At 39.6% G+C, this 25,928-nt stretch overlaps 1 protein-coding gene across 4 annotated transcripts in view; it reads right to left on the minus strand.

The window, feature by feature from the left end:
* FRYL (FRY like transcription coactivator) overlaps window positions 1-25,928 on the minus strand; it is a 247,593-nt gene that overhangs the window by 199,823 nt on the left and 21,842 nt on the right. For 2 of the 4 annotated variants that reach the window (XM_053654987.1, XM_053654985.1), the window contains exon 2: window positions 10,544-10,713. The gene's annotated coding sequence lies outside the window, so the exon portion shown is untranslated. Of the gene's footprint in view, window positions 1-10,459; window positions 10,479-10,537; window positions 10,714-25,928 lie in introns of those variants that run through there. The other 2 variants (XM_053654986.1, XM_053654988.1) reach the window with 2 other exon arrangements.

The following is a 25,928-nucleotide window of genomic DNA, read 5'->3' on the forward strand; positions in this document are numbered from 1 at the left end:
GTTTCGAATGAAGTTAAAGACAACTAAGCACTACTAGAACCATCGTACAGAAAAAACTAAACAAATTTTTTGGCCAATCCAATACTACAACCCAAATACTTCAAGTTAATTTAACATTGCTAAAGCATCGAAAATTTGAAAACTTATTGAGAAATTTACTTTTATAAACAGGTACAGGGGTGTCAAACTCATGTTCACTGGGGGCCACATCAGCCTCACAGTTGCCTTCAAAGGGCCGAATGTAATGTTAAGACTGTGTAAATGTAACTACTCCATAGCAATTAAGCGAGAGCTTGGCACTGCTGCCAGGTAGAAAAAACGGTGTCAGGCTGTGTAAAACAAGGCGGAGGGCCGGATTCAGCCCACGGGCCTTGTGTTTGCCGCCTGCAGTTTAGTTTAGTCTCTCCTGCATTTCCAATGAGAAAACTAAATCCTACTCCACGTGGAACCAAAATTATTATAATCTCTCAACCCTTTTATTGCATCGATATGTATTAGAAGACAAAAATAATCATTCAATCCACGAGGTGATCCACAGAGACTGTAAGTTAGATTAATATCTGAAAAAATCTCATGTAAACCAAATCTGTATAACCCCATTATAATTTCGGAAAAATGACCTCACGTGAGAAGACAGCATAATGTAGGTAGCACAGCTACACAATATCAAGCTCTATTAACTTAGACAAACTGATTTAACTTCATTTGTAAGAAGGGGAGAGGAAAAGGGCGAAGAAGAGAGAAAGACAGGAAAACCTATTAAGAATAAAGTAAGATGGAGTACATAAAGTTTGCAAGTGTGTAGGCAATAATTACAGTATCCTCTTCACACACACACACACACACACACACACACACACACACACTAGCTGGCCCTAATATACAAATCTGCATATGAGAGTCAAGTATAATAATCTTTGTCTACACGCAGACTACAATTAACAGCAAGATAACTCATAACAAGTTAGCCAAGCGGACAATTAGTCCACAAGAGATCTCAGGCAGAAACAGAGGTGCATTTACATATGCTGCACATGCAGGATTAATTTGGCCATTCTCCACCCCCACAAACATCGGATGTTTAATGCTCTAAATGTGCCATCGCTCCCCTAGAAGTAGTAAGAACTCTTTGATATTGCCATGTAAACAGGTTTTTCTGTCCAACTACTGTAGAGAATATAAGCAGTGTTTGGTGTTCAGTGAACTACCAAGACTGCTTCAAAAGGCAAGTAGGATTCCCATCTCTAAATGAGGTCCATTTCAAAGGTTCAACACCAGGCTTTTGTAAAATTGGATTTCGGGCTTGTCTCTTTCAAAAGAGATTTCAGTGAGTGATCGACCACATGGAATACTCCTTAATGTCATACAATTCGACAAATATCTATTGAGTTCTCGGTTACAAAAATAAAAACCAAGTACATGAATATTTCTAGTACAACACTGACTCGGATGCCTCTTAGAGTTGACATATCAACAAAAAAAATAGGGTATGTGGGTTAGAAGTCAACCTGCCTGAGGGGAATTCAGACAGATTAGGGAAAGAGCCAGGGTCTGAGCAGAGCCTTTAGGAAAAAGAGGGGAGATAGGGTCCTGGAGGCAGAGATGCCATAACATAAGACAAAGATGGGCTCAAGGACAGAGGTAGAGAAGTATCAAGTCTGGCTGCTTGAAGGAATTTACAGCTTAAAAATAATGCTAAAGACTTCAGTTTCAGGGGGGCTTTCATTTTTCCCACAGTGAGGGAGGGAGTGGATCAGTCAGGGTTCAGAGACCACAGAGAAGCAGAACCGACAGGATATATATAGATGTGAAAGGGGAGGTTTATCGTGGGAATTGTGAGAAGTCCCACGAAATACCGCAAGCCGCAGAACCAGGAGAGCCAATGGTCTAACTCTCAGCCTGAGACCAAGTGAGGGGCGGGGGCGGGGGCGGGGGGCAAGGGAGGTTCTGCTGGTGTAAGCCCCAGACTCCAAAGGCCTGAAACTAGAAGCTCAAATGTCCGAGGACAGAGAAGGTGGGAGTCACAGCTCAAAGAGGGAAAGCAAATTTGGCCTTCCTCTGCCTTTTGGTTCTATTTGGATCTTCAAGGCGCTGGATGATGGCCCAGCCACAGTGGTGAGGGCGGATCTTCTTTACTTAGTCTACGCATTCAAATGTCGATCTCGTCCGCAAAAACCCTCATAGACATACCCAGAGATATAACGTTTTACCAGCTCTCTGGGCAGCCTGTAGCCCAGTCAAGCTGACACACAAAATTAGCCATCATTAGCCTTTGAGAAAGGAAGTGATATGACCAGACCTGTGTTTACTAAAAGGTATCTTCTGGAGTGGATCAAATTGGGAATAGAGACTAACAGAGTGGACCGATTTGTAAAAACCTATCAGAGTGGTCAAGAGTTAACTATCTAAACTAGGTAAATAAAAAGACAGAAGGAACGAACAAAGCACTGCAGTAGAACTGAAAGAATTTCACAGCGGAACCACTGAGGCACCATTGCTTTTCACAACTACAACTACAGCCTCTTAACCAGGTTCCTAACCAACTTGCACGCGCACCCTCTCCAGTACATCACCCCAGTACAGCCCCAGCAACCAGTCTACCAAGCAAATCAAATCATCTCTCAAGGCCCTCCGCCCCTTCTCCCTCCACGCCAGCCACACCGGTCTTTTCATTTCCTCGCAGTTCGACTCCTTTCCTGCCTGAGGACCCTTCCCCACTGTCTCCAATATCTGGAAACTGACACCCTGGTTTTTTTCCACCAGGTAAACGGTAATAGGCCTTTGAATCTCAGTATAAATGTCACTTTCTCAAAGAAGCTACCCCTAATCTCTCCAATCTCCCAACTCTTAAACTCTCTCTTGAAATACCACATTTAGACATAAGTTTGTGTACATATTTGATTAACACCTTTTCCCCCATCTGACTATTTATTCTCTGAGAGCTGGAATTATGACTATGTGTTACCTAGTACCCAGCCCAAGACCTGGTACCTGGTAGGTACTCAACAAATGCTTGCTGAATTAATAATAAATAAACCAAAAAAGGTCCCTTCAAATTCTCAACCGGGATAATGGTACTGCCATCACCTGATAAAGGCAACACAGGAAGATCAGGTTTGTGGTAAAGTCAAACCGTCCCCAGGGCCACACTGAGGTTTAAGGAGTGGAACGGGTCTGAGCTGCAGGTGTGAAAAATACAAAAGATCACAGAGCAGAAGAATAAACGTTACATTGGAAAAGGATGAGAAGCAAAACAAAGCAAGATAAAGGCAGATTACAGAATACTTCTATTAAACTGGCAGGAAAAAAATAGACAAAAGGTTGACATTCCTTATATGCGAAAAGCATATGAAATAGAAAATAACAAGAACCTTAGAAAAAATACAGCTAAAGAAATGGACAGGTAACAAAAAAAAATGCAAATGCCTCTTAATCACAGAAAAAGATATTCAGCCCAAAGTGTACCTCAAGGTGAACAGAATATATTATCTAAAATAATTCATTGCTGATTTGTCTGTTGGCTTAAATGGGTCTAAAATGTCACTAAAAAGAATTTTTTAAGTTAAAAAAAGATATTCAAACACTCGTAGTGAGAGATGGAAATTAACAACGCAATGAAATTCCATTTGGCAAAAAAAATAGGCAAGTTTGACATACTCTGTTGATGAGGTTAAATATAGAAAAATAGGTATTCTCAAGCTTTCCTGATAAGAACCCAGAAATATAGTTCTTACAAGGATAAACGTGGCAATATCTAGTAAAACTGCATACTTATTTACGCTTTGACCCTTCAATTCCACATCTAGGAATCTGTCCCAAATATATAATGGCAAACATAAAAAGACATTTTCGTTACAAGGCTATTTACTGCATTGCTATTTACAAAAATTAGAAACAACCCAAATGCCCATCCACTGAGAACTGGTTAAATAAAATAGGTTTTATTTATTCATCCAACGGGATATTATGTAAAGAAATAAGTAATGAGTAATTTATTAGAGTGATCGCCAGGATATATATTAAGTTTTAAAAAGAGCAACATATATAGTATTTTATCATTTATGTAAGAAAGGAAGAATATGAATATATAGTGTGCTTACATAAAAAAATAACATAATGAAAAAATAAACTGAAGCTTTAATAATGTAATTACTTAGAAGGAGAAGAAAAGGGTAGAGAAAACAGAGAAGTCAGACTCCTTTGACTAAACCTTGATTTGTGGATTTGACTCGGACACTATGAAACTACTATACATAATTATAAAACAAAATTGCATTTAGAACAGTTACTAAATATCAAAAGTAAAATAAATGTACTTAAAATGCATATTCAGTTGGTGAATAACCGTACAGAGAAAAATGATTAAGACTAACTTAATCAGAGTAGGAGGCAGCGTCTGAGAGGAGCCGCCTCCTGGTATTCACACCCCTAGGGAAGCACCTCCTCTAGAGCATGGACGATATTTAGACACTTGCTTCTAAGGACAGAATGCAAAACATCACTGTTCATAGCAGTGCTACTCACAATAGACAAAAAAGGTACAAAGAAATATCCACAAAGGAATAACTGGATACACAAACTCTGGATACACAAACCCTACACACGTAGGCTCTAGAGTACAGTCTATTGCACAAGTCTACACAGCATGTTACTGTAGCAAACAAGGGGTGCTACAAATCAAGATCAAATCAAGGGCAAGAGAAACTGAAACAATCAAGAGGTGCGATAAACATGAGATGGATGGGGCTGCTGCTAGCCTAACAGCACACTGTTTTACAGCAAATTTTTTAATAAGTAGAAAGTGTACACTTTAAAATAATGATAAAAGAGTAGAGTTTGGTGAATATATAAACCAGAGTTAATCATTCATAAACAAGTAACCAGTCACTTGTTATCATTATCAAGTATCATGTCCTGTATATAATCTAATCTGCTACACTTTCATACAACAGGCAGCACAAGTTCATTTACACCTGCATCACTACAAACCCATGAGTAATGCATTGCACTGTGATGTCATGATAGCCACACCATCGTGAGGCAATAGAAATTTTCACCTCCATTGTAATCTCCCAGGACACTGTTATATGTGGTCCCTTGTTAACTGAAACACAGTTAGGTGGTGCATGACTGCACAAACTGTACTACTAGATAACAAACAATACATGAGGAACAGTTTCTAAATAGAGCATTCCACCATATATATGAACAGCAAAGTTATAATATTAAAATATCACTATCTTGCAAGCCCTAATGATTTAGCAGACCGAAAGCAGACAGTCCATCACCTGTTTTTGTTAATAAACCTGTACTGGAACAGAGTCATGCCCATTAGTTTACATTTTGTCTATGGCTACTTTCCCATTACAATGGTCGAGTTTAGTAGTCGCTGCAGAGACCAGATGGCCCACAGAGTCTAAAATATACACTATTGGCTCCCTTACAGAGAATGTTTGCCAACCTCTCGTCTAAAACACTATGCACAAATAGCAACTAATCACAGACCAGCAAATGTTGTCTGCACCAGACAGACACTTGAAAACATAGACTAGCCAAAAGAAATCAAACCTGAAACTGGGCATGTCTCTAGACCCAACTACCGATCAACAAGAAATACAAAGGATAAATGAGTTATGTTTAATCACTTCACAGAAATGTAGTCAGAAGCATCTACATCTACAGGACAAAAATCCAGTATGTTCAATAAATAAACTTTAAGGACAGAAAAGGGAGGTGGGAGTAAGGGAGAAACCTTAAGAGAAAAATTAACCAGTTGCAGTGGAGGAAGGGCTTATCTAGACCCTGATTTAATCCAGTCAACTGCTTTAAAAATGCATGGTTTAGGATTAGCACCAACTGGATATTTGATTGAAATTGTTGCCTTTTTTAAAGAATGATAATGGTACTGTGGTTATAGTGCTCAAAAAGAAGATCTTGTACATCAAGAATATACACTGAAATCCAAATAAGTAATCTGGTATCTAATATTTCCTTTAAAATTATATAGGAGTGGGAAAGAAGTTGGTAGGAGACAGACAGTTTGGCCACGACTTGAAAATTATTGAAATTAAGTGATTAATACAAGGGAGTTCATTACACATATCTATTTACTTTTGTGTGTTTTAAAGGGTCCATAACAGAAATTTTAAATGAGGCACAAAATTTCTTCAGACACAAAAAATAAACCCGAAATGGAAAGAAGAAACTGTCAGGACATGTGCTAGATTGTCCAAAAGGTCAACCCAACAGTGACGCGGTGTGCAGCCTTCTGAAGGCAGGCAAGAACCCAGCTCAGAAAAGAGCCACTTCACAGAGACCTTTTTCAACCTCATTAAAGCAGCAAGAACTCGAGGGGGGGCGCGGGGTGAGATGTACAGCCCTGGCCAGGTGGCTCCATTGGGTGGAGCTTCATTCCATACATCAAAAGGTTGCAAATTCAATGCACAGTCAGGGCATGTACCTGGGTTGAGGGTTCGATCCCTGGTCAGGAAACATACAGGAGGCAACTCATAAATGTTTCTCTCTCACATCAACATCTCTCTCTGTTTCCCTCTTTCTCTCTCCCCTTCACTCCATCCCTCCCTCTCTCCCCCTGTCACTAAAATCAACAAATATACCCTTGGGTGAGGATTTTTTTACGTGTATTTTTTTCTGTATGGCAACTTAACTTAAATTTGAGATTTGGTAGAACAGGTGCCTCTGGATGTTAAAAAGGCAAGAGAATGTAGGCTGCTGCTCCAAGGGCGACCATGGGGTTTGAGTGAGTGGGAGGCCAGTGAGGCTAGGAAATAACCAACAATCAGAAAAACAACAAAATGCCAGGAAACTGTAAGTCATAACGAAGACAAAGAACAGATTCAAAAAGTGTGACATAACGGAGGGTCACGACCCTCGCAGGAAACTCCCCAGGACCTCAGAAACAGAAGTGCGCCAGGTGATGACGAGCTCTAAGGCAAGAGGTGATGGGGTGTGGTGTGGGCAGTGCACACCAACTGTGAGGCTCCAGACCTGGTAAACTAATGCTGGTCTACTGCTCGGTTTCAGCTACCCTCCAGAGAATCACGCCCTTCTCCCGAGCTCATCCCAGAAACTATCCGTATGTTTTAAAACGGTCCCATCACTGGAACCACTGTCTAAGACGTAGTGATCCTGGGAAATTACTAAGATGAAATGATGGATGCTAGCCAGGTCAGAGGAATATGATGAGAGCCACAAATATGATGCAAGAGACAGAGAAAAAACATCTGAGTTAAATAAAGAAAAATGCCAGTGGTCAATAGAAGAAAAGGAGAAGAACGTGGAGAGAAAAGGAATAAAAGAAAGAGGTCAACTTCAAGAGAAAACAGTTAATTGAAACATGTTCTGGGCTTCCAGTCAAGATGGCGATGTAGGCAGATGTGATTCGCCTCTTCACACAACCACATCAAAATTACAATTAAAATATAGAACAACCATCGCTCAGGAATGTCAGAAATTGAGTTGAATGGAAGCCTGACAACTACGGAAATAAAGAAACCACATCCACCCAGACTGGTAGGAGGGGTGCAGATGCAAAACAGGCTGGCTCCACACCCACGTGGATAAAAATTCAGGAGGGATATCTCAGGAGTGAGGGGTCCCAGACCCACACCAGGCCCTGCAGTTCAGGATTCCAGTGCCAGGAGGGCAAGTCCCCACATTTTCTGGCTCTGAAAACCAGCAGGAATTGAGTGGGTGCAGGAGGCTGCTGCAGTCTTAAGCAGTTCTTCTTGGGAAATCCACACATGGGCTGACCTACTCAGACTCACTTCCTCTGAGCACCAGGGTGGCAGCTTGAAGGGCATCAATGGAATAGAGGGAGAGACTGAAGTGTCTGGCATCAGGGCAAGCACTGGCCATTGTCCCTTTGCTGAGCCCTTTACCCACAGAGTTAGTAGGCTGGTGCCATATCTCAGACTCCATCAATCTGGCTAATGCTGGTGTGACCTACCTTGGAGATCCACAGAGGCTCTACCCCACCCAACTTACAGGCCCAGACAAGCCTCTTCCCCATAAGAATGGCTGGTCTTGTCTCCTGAATCTTATCAAACAAGCAACAGCTGGCTTCAGTGAGCCCTAGCAGCTGCCAGATTATAGTCAAACCTTGGCTTCACCTAGGAATCTCCAAACCCAGCAAAAGTAGCAGTCATTTCAGATGGTTTTACAGCTGAGGCAGAATAGCCCCAGGCAAAACACAGCTGGGGGGCTGACCTTGGCCTGCAACACCAAAGAAACTCCAGGGCCCATGCACCCCATGGACAGTGACAGACCACCACCACCCTGCCACTGCACAGCTGATCCTCCACAGATAGTGGAGGCTGGTGCTCAGTGGTCACAGCCAATCCTTGCAGCTAATCGGCCTGGGTAAATCCCTCCCATTGATCTACCAACAGCAACCATGGCTGAACTACAAGAAGAGGGTGTACTCAGCCCACACAAAGGGTGAACCCCGAGTACCCACTTTAGCTGATAGAGGAGGCTGTGCCACTGGACCCTACAGGAATCCTACCACATTGGGCCACACTACCAAGACATGGAATCAAAGCAGCTCTGCCTAACACACTAAAACAAACACAGGGAGGCTGTCAAAATGAGGACACAAAGAATCATGGCCCAAAGGAAAGGACAGGTCAAAACTCCAGAAAAAGAGCTAAACAAAATGGAGATGAGCAATCTATTAGATGCAGAGTTCAAAACACTGGTTATAAGCATGCTCAAGGAACTTAGTGAGGACCCTCAGCAGCATAAACGAGATCCAGTCAAAAACAAAGGATACACTAATTGAAATAAAGAACAATTTACAGGGAAACAACAGTAGAGCAGATGAAGACAAGAATCAAATCAATGACCTGGAACATAAGGAAGCAAAAAACAACCCATCAGAACAACAAGTAGAAAAAAGAATACAAAAAAATTCGGGATAGTATAAGCAGCTGTGGGACAACTTCAAGATGTCCAACATCCACATCATAGGGGTACCAGAAGGAGAATAGAAAGAGCAAGAAATTGGAAATCTATCTGAAAAAATAGCGAAAGGAAACTTCCCTAATTTGGTGAAGGAAACAGACATGCAAGTCTGGGAAGCACAGAGAGACTCAAATAAGACAGAGGCAAAGAGGCCCACTCCAAGACACAGCATTATTAAAAGGCCAAAGGATGAAGATAAAGAGAGAGTCTGACAATGAGGATAAAAGTAGTTAGTTACGGGAAGTTCGCTAGATGGGAGGGGTAGGGAGAGAATGGGTGAAGAGGTGAGAGGATTAAGAAGTACAAACAGGTACTTACTGAACAGCCATGAGGATGTAAAGTATGGTATAAGAAATGGAGTAGCCAAATAACTTATGACCCATGGACATGAACAGTGGTGTGCAGACTGCCTGAGGGAGTAGAGGATACTGGGTGGAGGGGGCAAAGATAGAAAGGTCAGGACAACTGTAATAGCATAACAGACAAAATATAATTTTTTTTAAAAAAAGAAAACTGTTCTGATAGTGAAGATCTTATTCTAAACCACAATTTAAAGAAAATACTCTAAAAATATCTCTGTAAGATACATTAGGAAAGAAAAGTTATCCTCAAAAAACCAAAAACCTATCAACTTGTTCATTATGTTCATAAAGTGTCAGGTGTATGAAAACACCAAAGAGCCTTATAAATCATTTAGTTTACTTCATTCATTTTATAATGAGAAAACCAAGGTCTAACAAGGCCAATTAACTGGTACTCAAGAACACAATGCAATGAACGGTCAGAACTAGAGCTAAGATGCACACCATACCTTCCTCAACCTCCCTGCTTGAGCCCTCACCTGACACCATGGCTTCCTTTTGGTGACTTACTCCCTTAAAACGCTAAATGTCCTTATATATTTTCATTCATCATCAGCAGGCATTTGGTAAATATTTGCTGACTAGCACTCAGTAACTGTTATTTTAGAGTTCTCCAATTTCGACAATTTGTTCTGCTCGATTTTACTCCTCTTTGCCACCTCCCCCAAATGTGTTCTGAGTAAATCTCAGAGATGTTCAAAAACATGTTGGCTAACTGGGGTCTTTGTTAGAATACGGAAAGGCACACATAGTGCCATGCTATAAAAAGAAGAGTGGGCACTACACACCTCTTTTGTCATCTCCATAAACATGTGCATAATTTACCATGGCTAGGAAGAGGATGTTCTTGACCAATTCAAATACCTGAACAGACAGGAAGTGGTAAGCCTTACACTTCCTCAGCCTTACACTAAAGGATAACCGGGTACATAAAGCACAAGCACATAAAATTGTTCGCATATTCTTATTGTTATTCTCTATACATAATACATATTACACTGTACCCAGAACGTAATATGGAAATGAGGTTTTGAAGCCTTCAGAATCTTAATGTTACTTTTTTAAGGTGTGATTTTTTTCAATTAGCAAAAAAAAGTGCAAGTATTACTCACATGTAAAAAGAGAAGGTATAAAATAGAAGACAATCCATAAATTGTTTTACAAATTTCTGTTATTTTTTAAGTACATACCCTTACCACTTAGAAAGGGTTGTTGAGGCACAGGGTTTGTAGAAAAGACACCAAATTTGGGAAGGATCCATCTAGAAGCTTTTTCAATCTGGTACTTTGTTGGCACGCAAGTGCGCACACCGGGGCAAAGCAGCAGTGGTTCACCATGGACAAAGCAGAATACGGAATGGTAAAGGCTGGAAGAGAACAAAAATTGGTGGGTTATTAGTAACAGAAATGTTTAGAACAAAAGGTGTTACATTTTAGCAGTTTCATATAACATATTATTAAAATTAGTTTTTGCAATGGAGACTTTGGCCAAGAAGAATTCACTTATTAAAAAAAAAAACTCAACCATATAGGGAAAGAGTCTGTCTATCTGGAGAGAGAAAACAAGAAAATAAAAATGCATCTTTTTTAAGGTTCTAATTTAAATTTCTTTTTCACGACCTTCAACATCTTTCTCAAGTACATGATGAATTTCCTCACCCTCTAAACATCTAACCCTGTTTCTTGACAACACAAGGCCATTGCCCTAAGAGTGCTTCCACAGTACTTAGAGCCATCCACATTATGGGCCTTGAGCAATAACCCTAGAACTACCTATCGTTCAAAAAGTATCCCAAGACATAGTAAGCACTCTCCATTGCTGGTAGTGGTGGCAGTATCTACAAAATTAAGAATGCATTTCTCCTTTGACTTAACAATGCTTCTGGGACATTCTTTTATGGATATATTTTAACTGCACACTCACAAAACAAAGTTTTCAGCAAGATTATTGTGGGACTATTTATAAAAGTGAAACACCAAAAAAAACGCACAAGCATCAGTAATGTTACCTATGATACAACCATAAGAATATCATGAAATTGCAAAAATGAATGGGAAAGTACTTTGTGTTCTTCTATGAAAAGATCACCAGAATAATAAATAAGGTACATATATACATATACACATACCATTCTCTCTCTCTCTATATATATATATATATTTAAATGTATATATATAGAGAGAGAGAGAAAGAATATGTTACATTCTATGTTTTAAAATGGGGAGGAAATTACACTACTCTTTTTTGTTAATATTTATTCTAAAAGCACTGTGAAGTACTAAGAAAACAGTAAAAATGGTAACCTATAAAGAACTATAAGGAAGCAGGGAGGACAGGAGTTAAGACTTCTCAGTGTGTCACTCTGACTTCTGAAACATGTAAATGTTCAAACAAAATTAAGTTGAAGACAATTTCCCCAAATATGGTTGATTTTTACTTTCATTCCTTTTTCATAAAAACATAAGCAGTAATATGATCAGTATAACAAGGCTACTTTCCTAGACAATCAAAAGGCAATTATTTTCTTGTCCCTCAGAAAAAAACTTCTCTTTCCTACTGGAAGCAATTCAACATACAGTCCACGCCTGCGATGCCTACTTTGTACCAGCACCACATACATCAGAGAACAAAACTGAAAAATTCCTGCTCCAGTGACCTTAAAACTCAACTGTTTTCCACGTGTTCATTGCTTGAGAGGGTACAATTAAAAAGGCAAAAATGTACATTGCTAAAAGAAATGTAAATTTGACAACCACCATGAAAAGCAATTTGTCAAAAGGTAAAAAGAATCTTTAAAATATTCATAGCTATTGACCCAGTAGTTACACTTCTGTGAACTCAAAATGCACAGAATTCTATATAAAAATTTTATATTTATTTAAAAAATGGTAAGAAAGGTAAATGTCCAAAACTGGAAAATAGTTAACTAAATTATGACTTACTCATTAGATGCAATATTAGACCACAATTAACCTAGAATTTCTAGTTAAACATGGTTATATTAACCACAAATATTTATTCCTACTTTCTCCCCAGACTCTTCTGAATCAACCGTAAATTGAAAAACTAAATTACAAGAATAAGACCACAAAAGAAAAGAGAACAGAACAGGCATTCTTTAATAGGATACTATTAAAATACAATTTCAAAATAATGTGGGGAAATGCTATTAACCAAAACAAAGGCTAGATTCAAAATCGTATATAATTTCAGCCATGTTTTTTTAAATTACAGTAAAACATGGGGAAAACCCACTAAGTATTATTTCTAAGCAGTGATTGAAAATAAGTGATTTTTCTCTTTTATGTTTCTCTGTATTTTTCCAAAATATCTATAAAGGGCATTTGTTACTGTTATAGTCAGAAAAGTAAAATCACTTTAAAAATACATATATATATATATATATATATATATATATATATATGCCCACTATCATAGCTATAATCAAAATGAGAGATAGTAAGTGTTGACAAGTGTATGACTCTCTGAGCCCTCACACACTGCTGGTGGGAATACAGAATGGTACAGCCACTTTGGAAAATCCGGCAGTTCTTCAGAAGTTAAGACATTACCCAGCAATTCCACTCTCAGGTATACATCAAGAGAAACAAAAGCATACAGCGGTGCAAAAGCATGCGTGCAAATGTTCATAGTATCACTATTTGTAAGAGCCAAAAGGCAGAAACAACACAAATGTCACCAGCTGATGAATGAATAAATAAAATGTGATATATCCCTGCACTGGAATATTATTTTTCCATGAAAAGTAATAAAGTGCTGACACATACATGCTACAACACAGACAAATTTAACATTTTGCTAAGTGAAACAAGCTATCACAAAAAGCCACATATTACATGATTCTATTTACAGGAAATGTCCAGAATAGACAGCTCTATAAAGAGAGAAAACAGATTAGTGGTTGACTGGGATCAGGGAATAGGTGATGGGGAGTGACTGCTAACGAGTACAAGGTTTCTTTGGAGGATGATAAAAATGCTCTAAATTCAATTGTGGTAATGGTTGCAGAACTCTATGAATATACAAAAGCCTCAAATAGTACCCTTTAAATTTGTGATGCTTTATTTACATTTGCCCGCTATATTAATACATACATGTGTGTGTATAGTGCTATAACTTCTTCACCACTGACCAGTATCTCACGTATTATTCCTCATCACCTTGTAAAATACTATACAATGAAAAATATATCATCAGATTCAACATAAAACCAGACTCTTGCCAAACCTAAACCATGAATAAGCCACAACTTCCAAGTTTCAATTTCCTTTGGGGGGAGGGGGAGTTCTCTCTGATACAGCATTGCATTTTCCTCCCAACAACTGAATTGCATGCTTACCAAGAGTACATTTTATTTTTTCCAAAATCTGTTTATGCCAGTTGTGTTTACTATAATTATGTGATTTAGTTACAAATTATGTCAAAAATATGAGTGCAAAGAAGAAAATTTTTTGTCACTAAAACTTGTTTCCCAATTTGAAACATGCAAGTCACTTTTAAAATATCCTAGCCCTGGCTGGTGTAGCTCAGTGGATTGAGCATGGGCCTGCGAACCAAACAACCACAGTTCGATTCCCAGTCAGGGCACATGCCTGGGTTGCAGGCCAGTTCCCGGCAGGGGACACACGAGAGGCAACCATACATTGATATTTCTCTCCCTCTCTCCTTCCCTTCCCCTCTAAAGATAAATAAATAAAATCCTTAAAAAAATAAAATAAAATATCCTAAAGAGAAGGCCTCAGCTACACACAGAAGTCTGATGATATATAACTACTTACATACTTATAAATTATATAATATTTAAAGTATGTCTGCTTCCTATGATTCCTCATTTTAATCAACTTTCCTGTCTATCCACTCGAACTACTGGTAGATTATACAAATGATATTGCATAAGAGACAGACTCGACCTTATATAAGTTATTTGTATAAAAGACTAACATAAGTACATTACTGTTAATTACTGTTATTCTATCTCGCAATCTAAATTAAGTGATGGCTGACCCTAATGTGTTCCCCTCTTAGGGAGGTTAAAACTTTTCTACCCTTCAAATTCCCAGACACAACGCAGTCCCTTCCTATCAGTCCCTTCCTCTCTACAGATACACCCTCAGTCCTTAAACTGAAAGAGGATGCCCAATGTAAACTCTTCAATTCAGTTCAAGGATGCTAAAGTCTCTCTTCCTGTGCTCTTTAGCTCTCTGAATCCTCTTTTGAAATCTACTGGACATAGCAGAAGCAGTCTTAAGAGGGAAATTCATAGCATTATAGGCCTATCTCCAGAAAAAAGAAAAATCAACTAAACAACCTAACTTTACACTTAAAAAACTTATTGTAAAAAAGAACAACAAACAAAGCCAGAAGTGAGAAGGAAAGAAATAAAATCAGAGCAGAAATAAACAAAACAGTCTAAAAAAACAATACAAAAGATCAGTGAAGCCAAGAGCTGGTTTTTAAAAAAGATAACGAGATTGACAAACCTTTAAACAGACTCATCAAGAAAAAAATATAACCAAAATAAATAAAATCAGAAATGAAAGTGAAGAAGTAACAACCAATACCAAGGAAACACGAAGGATTGTAAGAAAATATCACAAACAACGATATGTCACCAAATTCAGCAATGCGAACGGAATGGATGAATTCCTAGAAATATACAATCTTCCAAAACTGAATCAGAAAATCTGAATAGACAGGTTACAACTAATGAAATCAAAGCAGTAATCAAAAACATCCCAACAAACAACACTCCTGGACTGAATGAATGGCTGCATTCAGGTGAGTTTTACCAAACATTCAAAGAAGAACTAACACCTACCCTTCTCATACTATCGCAAAAAATTCAAAGGAGGGAAGACTCCCAAGCTCATTTTACGAGGCTGGCACTGAAAACTAAATCTACATCTGATCACTACAAAAACAAAATAATACCAATAATAACACTGCCCTCCTGCACCCCAGACCCCTCTTCATTTCCTCTTACCACACACTTGTGCCTCTACTTTCTCATCTGACAGGTTATCCTCAATTACCAGTCATTTGCACTGACCCCAATCGCTACAATACTCTTACTAAGGACTTCAAAAGAATTCTAACTGGTCATTCTAACTTACCTCTCACCTCTCACTGCTCCAAAGCACCTGATATTGCTGCCAGATGCACCTTCCTAACACACACCTCAGATTACAGTGCTCCCTTGGCTTGGTAATTCAGTGGTACTCCAAATGCCTACAGAAGAAAATCCAGAAATTCAGTAGCCTCAAAGTCAAGGTCTTAATGAAAAGAAATAAACTGCTGGCCCATCTCCCTCGCGTTCTCTAACGACAGCCAGGCTGAACTCTGCTCTGTGAAAACACAGCCCATTCATTCCTGCACCCCTATCTTTCATCCATCTGGAATGTCCTCCTTTCACTCTTACGCACTAAAATTTATTTAAAATCATTTTTAAAACAGAAAATCATTTATTTAGAGCCTTGAGATTCTGAATGGTAACACTTCAAGGCTGTTTTGTAAGGATTACCAAGTATTAGAAGAATTGGAGGTATTAAGTGTAAACTCAGAACATAACCAACAGATATCACTCAATGTATGTGATTACTGTTGTTCATTTATTGAGTGTTGTTCACTCAATAAATATTTTTTAAACTGACATACAAAACAAAACGTCTTGACAACTTCCTAAATCCTCTCAAACAACAGCTGGCCACAGTGGGCCCCAGGCCCGGCGCTGGCAGCAGCTGGCCTAGATTCACAGCTTGGCTTCGCCTGGAACCTCCAAGTCCTGCACAAGTAGAAGCCATCTCAGACTGCTTTATAGTTCATGCAGGGTGGCCCCAGGCGAAACACAGCTGGGGGCTGACCTTGGCCTGCACCACTCCAGGAAACCCAAAGGACCACACACCCGGTGGACAGCTACAGACACTTCAGAGCACCACCACCCTGCCACTGCACAGCTGATCCTCCACAGACAGTGGAGGCTGGTGCTCAGTGGTCACAGCCAATCCTTGCAGCTAATCAGCCTGGGTAAATCCCTCCCATTGATCTACCAACAGCAACCATGGCTCAACTACAAGAAGAGGGTGTACTCAGCCCACACAAAGGGTGAACCCCGAGTACCCACTTTAGCTGATAGAGGAGGCTGTGACACTGGACCCTACAGGAATCCTACCACATTGGGCCACACTACCAAGACATGGAATCAAAGCAGCTCTGCCTAACACACTAAAACAAACACAGGGAGGCTGTCAAAATGAGGACACAAAGAATCATGGCCCAAAGGAAAGGACAGGTCAAAACTCCAGAAAAAGAGCTAAACAAAATGGAGATGAGCAATCTATTAGATGCAGAGTTCAAAACACTGGTTATAAGCATGCTCAAGGAACTTAGTGAGGACCCTCAGCAGCAGAAACGAGATCCAGTCAAAAACAAAGGAAACACTAATTGAAATAAAGAACAATTTACAGGGAAACAACAGTAGAGCAGATGAAGACAAGAATCAAATCAATGACCTGGAACATAAGGAAGCAAAAAACAACCCATCAGAACAACAAGTAGAAAAAAGAATACAAAAAATTCAGGATAGTATAAGCAGCTGTGGGACAACTTCAAGATGTCCAACATCCACATCATAGGGGTACCAGAAGGAGAATAGAAAGAGCAAGAAATTGGAAATCTATCTGAAAAAATAGCGAAAGGAAACTCCCCTAATTTGGTGAAGGAAACAGACATGCAAGTCCGGGAAGCACAGAGAGACTCAAACAAGGCAGAGGCAAAGAGGCCCACTCCAAGACACAGCATTATTAAAAGGCCAAAGGATAAAGATAAAGAGAGACTGCTAAAAGCAGCAAGAGAAAAGAAGTTAACATAATCACCTATAGGGGTGTTACCACAAGACTGTCTGCTGATTTCTCTAAAGAAATTTTGAGGCTATAAGGGATTGGCAGTAAATATTCCAAGTCAGGACAATCAGAGACCTTCAACCAAGATCGCTCTATCCAACAAAGTTATCATTTAGAATCAAAGGGCAGATAAAGAACTTTCCAGACAAAAAACTAGAGAAGTTCATTGTCACTGAACCATTATATGAAATGTAAAGGAACATAAAAAAGATCAAAACTATAAACAATAAAATGGCAAAAATACATATTTATCACCAACAGAATCTTAAAAACTACGCAAACAAGAACAGAGACAGAATCATGGATGTGGAAAGTGTTCTGATGGTCGCCAGATGGGGGCAGGTGGCTGCGGAGGAATGGGTGAAGACGTGAGGGATTAAGAAGCACAAATAGGTAGTTACAGAATAGCCATGGGGATGTAGAGTATAGGAAATGGAGCAACCGAAGAACTTACACACATGACCCCAGGACAGGAACAATGGGGGAGAATTGCCTGAGGGAGTGGGGGGTGCTGAGTGGAGGGGTAATACTTTCCAACAAGAACACCAAAACTGCACAAAGGACGTGGTTTAAACATACTCTATATTATATGACAACACTGCAGATTTGGAAGACTCGAATTACAGAGAGAAAATGAAAAGGAGAGTAACATGTACTAGATAATTATATGTAGACCCCCCCCAAAAAAGGAAGTTGAGAATCACTACACTAGGAGACTAGGAGACGAGGATTGTGACGTCCTCATCTTCTCTAAATTTTGTTGTTTTTATCAAACTTTACCGGATGACTTTTCTACTAAGCATAAATTCACAGTGGGAGGGACGATAAGAGTTGTGATATACAGTATACTCACACCTTAAATACAGTCTCACTATAATATTAACTATCTTCACAGTAATCTGAACTTCCTTCTGCTTCAGAATGAAAGCAAACATTTCCACAATCTTGTATTGCTACATTCTCTGCCTTAAAATTAATTAAAACTTTTAGTACATTTTTTAAAAATGAAGAATTAAATACCTAATTCCAACTTGCTTAAACTTTTTCATAATTTATACCATTTTTTCTCTAAATTACGAGATTTTAAAATGCTATGCAGAGAAATGAGATGTTTAAGAGCTCTCACTAAAGAAAGCCCACTTGTAACAAAAGTCCCCATTTCCCATTGACTTATTGTTTTCACAAAGTAGTTTCTTTTGATCATAGTCTGAAAAATGTTACTAACAAAAGGAGTACTGTGTTCACAAAATAATTTTATCTTCACTGATGTAACAAGAAGTCAGTGGTTTCCTTTTTGTGGCAAACAATGGGCCTTGGGAAACATTCCCTGTTAAATGTCTTTTACATTTTTTAATACACAATTGGTTGAACTTCCTAATAATCACCACTTACCAGAAATGTGAAAGATAAAAATCTATGAAGATATACAATACAACTAAGCAAGCCAAAAGGAGAAAAGTAAAAGAAAATTACAAAGGCTCCCAGAAGAGGGTGGGGTAGAGAAAACTGCAACCCAACACCCACCATCTCCAAACCACTATTTAAAACTGAGAGTATCGGGTTCAAGGTTACGAAAATCTCCCATCTCCGGTCCCCCCCACCCTGCTCCCGGGGGATCACGACAAGCAGCATACAAACATACTGTAAAGATTGCCCGCATCAAAGAAAAGAGAAAGCCCTCCAGTGACATTACGATTTATAAGAAACACATATATTTGGTCTTTTGTCCGTTTCGGACACAGAACTCCTCACATCTTTGAAATTTCCTAAGTGATGAGAGCCATCCGTGTCTTTTGTGTTGAGGAGGAGAATTTTAAACTGAACCTAAGGATGGGGGCTGGCTGCCGAGAGCACCAACCTTGTGATTCAGAGGGCTGGAACTCCCAGTCCCACCCACCCTCAAGGGGAGGGGCAGCTGAAGGTTGAATCAATCACCAGTGGTCAGCGATATCATAGCTATAGAATGACGCCCCCATAAAAATGCACGTGGACAGGGTGCGAAGAGCTTCCAGGTTGGGGACGCCTGACGCCAGCACCAAGGTGCACTCCGAGGGCATCGGACCTCCGAGCCCTTTCCCCGTGCCCTCCCTCTCTTCCTGGTTTGAGTAACATGCATAAACTGGCCATCCAGTAAGTAAGTAAAATGTTTCTTCCAGGTCTGAGAGTCACTCTGGCAAATTAACGGAACCCAGGGAAGGGGCTGTTGGAACCTCCAATCTATAGCTAGTAGGTCAGAAGCACAGGTGACAACCTGGGTTTTCAACTGTCATCTGAAGTGGGTGAGGGGGGGACTGAGACCTTAACCCGTGGGGTCTGATGCTATTTCCAGGTAGTGTCAGAATGTGAGTTGAACTGTAGGACACCCAGCTGCTATGTGAGAACTGCTTGGGGTGTGTGTGTGTGGGGGGGTGTGTTTCGGGGGTGGGGGCGAGGACACGTGCCAACCTTGGTTTTACCTCTCTTAGCAACCAAACTGTCAGCGACTGCCACATTTCTCTGCTCCCCTTTCTAGTAAACCCCTCCACACAATTGTCTGTATTCAGTATTTCAACACCTTCTCTTAATCCCATTCTCTCTTCTGCCCAACTCCAAAGCTTCCTGCCTCCACCACGCCTCAGGGCCACTAGTCAAAGTCACTAATGTCCTCCGCACCTCATGAAACCTGAAGGTCAATATCAGTCCCCGTCTTACCTGACTTGACAGCAGCATTGCCCTCCGGTTCACCTGGACTGCACAATGACACACCCTGCCGTTTTCTTCCCCTTCCTCATGGGCTGGCTGTTCTTCCTCTGCCTTTTTCTCCCCAACTCAAAATGTTAAAGAGCCCAGGGTCAGCTCTTGGCCCTCTTCTCCTCTGACATTTACCTCCCAGGAACCTTACCCTGTCTCGAGGCCTTAACTTCAAATTTGGAATTTGTCAGCATGCAGACGGTCTCTCCATCCATGCTCAAGCTCGCGCTCGCTCTCGCTCTCCCCCCCCATCTCTCTCCTGGGCACTAACCTCACAAATTCAGTTCTCCATTTGGACATCTACTAGCATCTCAGAGTCAACTCATAACATTAATAGATTCCCCTAAATCTACACCTACCCCCAGCATTGCACCTCGGTAAATAACAGCATCAATTTTTCTAGTTGCTCAGGCCAAAAATCGGGCAGTCACTTTTATTCCTTTCATTACATCACACCCTCCCATCTAGTCCATCCGCAAAGTCTGTCAACTGTGTTTTCGGAACACCGCATATCCAATCTGACCTTTCTCTCCCTTCCACCGCTACGGTCCTGGCCAGAGGCGTCATCATCTCCGGCCAAAACGGCTGAGGTGCCCTCTTAACTGATGTGACGTCCCCGTGTCTACTCACTCCCCAAGTTCCACACAGGAAGCAGAGCGATCATTTTAGGATATAAATTTATTCCCTCCTCCCATGCTCCAAAATCCTCCAGGAAGTTTCCCATCAAATGTGGAAAAATATCCATGGCCTCTCTAACCCTTCCTTTCTTCTATTCTGGCCACACCAACTTCCCCACTCTTCTCCAAGTTCTGGAAGCTTACTCCCACATGAAGGGGGGCGGCGTGGGGGGAGGGTGGATAATGTATTTATAATCCTTTTGCCTGTAAAATCCTGCCCTCTGGCAGGATTTGCTTCCTCCCTTCAGTCAGGTGACTGCAAATGCTACCTCCCCCAGGGGCCGGGCCCACCGCCCTATCTGAAATAACTAACACCCATTACTCTGTAGCTAAATATAATTTTTCATCATGGAGTTTATCATCCAATATTTGTTTAATTTTGTCTACCTAATTAAGAGCAAGATCCAGCAGGGCAGAGACTGTCCTGTTTATGTTTATAATCACCAGCACCATCTCCTGGCTTGCAGGCATACAATAAACATTTGTTAACTAAATAAATAATGCCAATGGCAATAAATGACATGCACTAAAATATCAATATATAAACTTTCAAATATTTTATTCAGGCAAATGAATATTGACTTCATAAATTTCTATTTTACAGCTGTTAGAGGTGATAAGAGTACAGAATAACAGAGGAAGAAAGGTGAACTTCAGCAAACCCAATATGCAGTGTCCAGCAGAAGTAAGACCTGCTTGAGTGTGATTGGTAGGGTAATGATACGGGTGTACTAATTTACAGTTTTAATTTAAACATTTCACCTAAAATGTTCTATGGTATGCTTGAGTGTGATATTGTTATTTTTCAGAATTACATGCTTATGGTTTTGTAATAAAAAGGGGTGTTTTGGGGGGCTGGGCCCTATATTTGCATACCCTTGTATCTACTTTGAGATGCAATCTAATGTTTCCGGAAAACCACAGGTTTCAAACTGCTTCCTTCCTTTCTCCCTTGCTAATATCTGAATTAACCTACATCAAATAAGCTTAAAAGGAGGAACAACACTCAGATGCTAACCTAATACCCCGAGGTAACTTAATCAACACAAAAGGGAAACCTCAAGCAACATTAGAAAATAGAAAAGGGTATCGCCCACACTTAAATTCTGAGTCTCGGCAAAGATATTTTAAGGTAGTAACAATGGGAAAGAGGCAACCCGCCATAACATCACCAATGACCTGCCCTGAGAGTCTGCTCGCCAGTTCCCCCCTCTTCGGTGCCACTTCTAAAAAATGGCCCATCCTCAATCCCCCTCCCTCCATCGCCTTCCCTGGACTAAATATTAACTACAGTGTTCAACAGACTTGGCTATCATATGAGGGAAGGGGAGCAGAAAATAAAATGTCATGCCAGGCTAGGATAAAACTTGTGCTATTTATCAACACAGAATAACGTATACATGAAAACAATCTACAGTCTTAAGGAATTGTTAGATACAAAGGACTCATCACAATGTTCTGAATTCCGAAGATAATAATCTTGGCTAACTGCTAAACAAAGATGCAAAAGGCAAAACCATTTGCTTTTTCTAAGATATTCACTTTATTTTGGAGGCAGAGGGGTTACTGGAGTGGTAATCTGGCTTACCAACAGAGTGTCCACAAATCAAGGTTAGAGACTTAAACTCTCAGAAAAAAAAAATGGAAAAAACCTAAACTCTCAGAAAACCACAATCAGCTAGTCAAAAAATTAATAATAAAGGATACTAATGACATCATCCAGTTTCCACTTCCTTCTGGGCATTAAGGAGGATAATGCCTTTCTTCTCCCTCTTAGAGTTAGGCATGGTCATGTGACCTGTTTTGGCCAATAAAATGTGAGTAGAAGTGATTTGCACATTCCCAATGAAAGCATCTGACCACGGGGCCCATTCTGTACTCTCTCCCACTATTTTAGAAATCGAGGCAGGTGTTGATCTGGAAGTGCAATGCAAAATTTGTACAGAGAAGACAAATCTGCATAGAACATATGGACTTGACATGGAAATAAATCTTTGTGTTTTAAGCACTGATAACTTGGGGATTGTTTTTATCGCAGCATATAAGCTAATCTAGCTTAATTAGTATTTAAACACTGTAATATAACTGATTAAAATTTTAAAAAGTCAGCAAATCCAATTACAGAAAAAGAGCCCACGGGACAGAGAAACATATAAATATGACATCATAATGAGAAATGGGTTATAAGCATAGAAATAGAGGATTTTAATAGAATATGCCTTCAAAAATCAATAATTTCATCTAAGGAGGAGGGACAGACTGAGAAGCACTCACAGTCTAGAGCAGCAATTTTCGATTACTGTGCCTCGAGAATTTTTAAAACATATACAATACCTGACTACTTAGTCAGGGGCACTGATTTCTTTCCCATTAGACTGTTAAATAAAAAATGACAACAGCCAACACTATCAAAACCATCCAGTGTGAATGAAATCAAAAGTACACCTGTTTTTGGTCAGATCAGCAAAAAATGTATTTGTGGTGTGCTGCAGAATTTCAGTAACTAGTTTAGGTGCGCCCTGAGATGAACAAGGTTGCAATCACCAGCCCAGAGGCACAGGCGAGAGCACCAAAGACCAAGACCTAATCCTGGGACTACAGAACACTTCCTCTCCCGGCATGCTGCTCCACCACAACAGTGAAGACCTTTAACAGCACTTCCTTTAACTCAAAGTCATTGCCTCTGTCCAGCTATCATCAAGAAAAAAATTACAATGTACAGTAAAAGGCCAAAAGAAAACACAATTTGGAAAGAGAGAGCAAAGATCACAATCATACAAGAATGTTGGAATTATCAGAGTGGGAATTCATACATATGCTAAGGGATCTACTACTGGGTAAGGTGGACAGACTGCAAGAAAAGATGGGAAATATAAGCAGAGAGTTGTAAATCCTAAGAACTAAAAGAAATACTAGAAATCAAAAGCACTGTCACAGAAATGAAGAATGCCCTTGAGGGGCTTATCAACAGACTGAACACAGCTGCATAAAGAGTCTCTAAACTTGAAGATATCTCAACAGAAACCTGAAAAGATATAGAAAACTGAAAAGCAAAAAGAAGACTGGAAAAAAAAAAAAAAGAATATCCAAGAACTGTGGAACAACTACAAAAGATGGAACATATAACAGAAGAACATATACCACAATGGGAATACCAGAAGGAGAAAAAAATAATATGAAAAGAAATATTTAAAACAATAATGAGAATTTCTTAAATTAATTTCAGATACCAAACCACAGATCCAGGAATCTCAGAAAACACCAAAAAGGATAAATGGAAACAAACAAACAAACAAAAAAGAAACCAACTACAACCAGGCATATCATACTCAAATTACAGAAACTCAAATCAAAGATAAATCTACAGAGTAACAAAGATAAGAATTATATCTAACTTATCCTTAGAACCCATGTAAGCAAGAAGAGTAGAGTGAAATATTTACAATGTTGACAGAAAAAAGAAACACCCAGGGTTGTGTACCCTGAGAAATTATCTTTCCGAAGTGGAGAAGAAATAGACCTTCTTAGACAAATAAAAACTAAGGAAATCTGTTACCAGTGGACCCGTTAACCAACATAAAGAACGGACTGGCACTGAAGAAATAAGGGAAGGCAAAACACAAACTTAATTCCTCTTATTCTTAATTGATCTAACCAATTATCAGGTTTTTTTTAAGCAACAATAGCAATGCATTCGATTATGTATGCTTATATGCATTATATATACATAGACACACACACGAGCATATTATCCGAGAAATGCAAATTAAAGTGAGATGGCACTACACATCTATTAGAATGGCCAAAACCTAGAACACGGACAACACCAAAAGCTGGGCTAGGTATGAAGCAACAGGAATTCTCATTCATTGTTGGTGGGAATGCAAAACAATACCACCACTTTGGAAGACAGTTTGGCAGTTTCTTACAAAACCAAACATACCTTTGCCATAGGACCTACTAGCAATTGCACTACTAGGTTATTTACCCAAAGGTGTCGAAACATGTCACCGCAAAAAAACTTCACAAAGATGTTTAAGGCAGCTTTGTTCATAATTACCAAACTTGGAAGCAACAAAGATATTCTTCAGTAGATGAATGGAAACCCGGTGGTGTATCTAGACAATGGAATATCACTCAATGCTAAAAAGAAATGAGCTATCACGCCGGGAAAAGACAAAGTGACCCTCAATGCATAATGCTACGTGAAACAAATCCGAAAAAGCTACACCCTGTATGTTTCCAACTATAGTCTGCAACTATAGGACACACTGTATGTTTCCAACTGTAGGACATTCCAACTATAGAAAAGGCAAAACTATGGAGACAGTAAAAAGATCAGTGGCTGGGAGGCGCTGCAGAAGGGGAACTGAACAGGTGGAGCACAGAGGATGCTAGGAAAGTAAAAATGCTCTGTGTGGTATCATAATGGACAGAGGGCAGTTACATTTATCCAAACCCACAGAATGTGCAACACCAAACATGAACCCTGATGTAAACTTTGGGTGATTATAACGTGACAGTGTGGGTTTATCCGCTGCAACAAAGGTTCCACTCCGGTGGGGGATGTCGACAGTGGGAGAGACCAGGCCACAGTGGCAGCTGCAGGTGTATGGGAAATCTCTCCTCTTTGTTTCACTGAAAATCAAAACCTGTTCTTAAAACTTAAGTCCTTATTTTAAAAATCTTTAAAAATAAAGATTCTTAATTTTTTCATTAAAAAAAAACCAAACTCTTGCTTTATCTGATCTGCCTCTAATTCCAATTGTTTCAGCACATCTTACAAATCAGGTTTTCAGCTTTGGTTGTCATTAAAACAAAAGGCAAAAGCTGTTTGGGAGTTTTGAAACAATGCACGTATTGCTGTATCAAAGACAATGCCACAATTTCGACTTAAAAGCCAGTCTTCCCACTTAAAGTTAACTTTTGAAAACAATTTTGGATTTTGTTCCTGGTTTTTGTATAAATAATTTTACATAAAAACAAAAACAAGACTTAAAGAAATCTTTGCAGATTGGTTTTATATGGTCTGTCATATAAATCCATTTATAACACAATAAAATAGGTCATATGAAAATTTTAAATCATGTGTTTATAGACGTTTTCCTAGTGAGAGGTCAATGATTTTCATCACATTCTCAAAGACAGTTTTGATTAAGAATGAGAAGTTCTTAGGTATAAATTAAATCTAGACGTTCACGTACTATTACACACTGAGCCTTCAAAAAACCTTCCCTGACCCTATCCTGTGACCC

Source organism: Artibeus jamaicensis, unplaced genomic scaffold (assembly GCF_021234435.1).
Source record: "Artibeus jamaicensis isolate MK-2021 breed Jamaican fruit bat unplaced genomic scaffold, CSHL_Jam_final contig_889, whole genome shotgun sequence".
Taxonomy (NCBI): Eukaryota; Metazoa; Chordata; class Mammalia; order Chiroptera; family Phyllostomidae; genus Artibeus; species Artibeus jamaicensis.